General features: G+C 47.6%; 1 non-coding gene across 1 annotated transcript; it reads right to left on the bottom strand.

The window, feature by feature from the left end:
• Positions 1-411: 411 nt before the first annotated feature.
• Positions 412-486, bottom strand: Trnat-ugu (transfer RNA threonine (anticodon UGU)). Its single transcript has one exon. It is a non-coding gene; the product is annotated as a tRNA-Thr (tRNA).
• Positions 487-689: the final 203 nt, after the last annotated feature.

The following is a 689-nucleotide window of genomic DNA, read 5'->3' on the forward strand; positions in this document are numbered from 1 at the left end:
ATAGTTGCCTGTGGCGTTGATCCATTAATTTCGAACATCGTGATGACTCATGGCAAACTGTAATTAGCACTAGTCTGGTGATTTACCGACCTCATCTACATCTGCATACATACCCCACAAGTCTCCAAATGTTGCGTGCTATGAGGGTACATTGTACCATTGCTAGTCATTTCCTTCCCTGTTCCAGTCGCAAATAGAGCGAGAAAGAAACGACTGGCTGTATGCTTCTATACGAGCCCTGTTTCTCTTATATTATTTTTTTTAACTATATATGACGGTAGTATCTGTTCCCGAAAGAACACTTACCGTCAGTGACCATGCGGCTTTGCTAGAAATCAAATGATAATTAAATGGACACCCTAGCTGCAAGCAGGCGTTGATACACTTCATCGGGGACATGTTGAAAATGTGTGCCCCGACCGGGACTCGAACCCGGGATCTCCTGCTTACATGGCAGACGCTCTATCCATCTGAGCCACCGCGGGCACAGAGGATAGTGCGTCTGCAGGGACTTATCCCTTGCACGCTCCCCGTGAGATCCACATCCCCAACATGTCCACAACACTACATTCGTAGTGCGCCTAATAGATGTTTGCCCATCGTACTCATTACTCGTGGCAGATTAATCTACCAAGTCCCGTACGAGTTCGGGCATAGCGTGTGCGTTCGCACAAGAAGGTCAAAGGCCG

Source organism: Schistocerca nitens, chromosome 6 (genome assembly GCF_023898315.1).
Source record: "Schistocerca nitens isolate TAMUIC-IGC-003100 chromosome 6, iqSchNite1.1, whole genome shotgun sequence".
Taxonomy (NCBI): Eukaryota; Metazoa; Arthropoda; class Insecta; order Orthoptera; family Acrididae; genus Schistocerca; species Schistocerca nitens.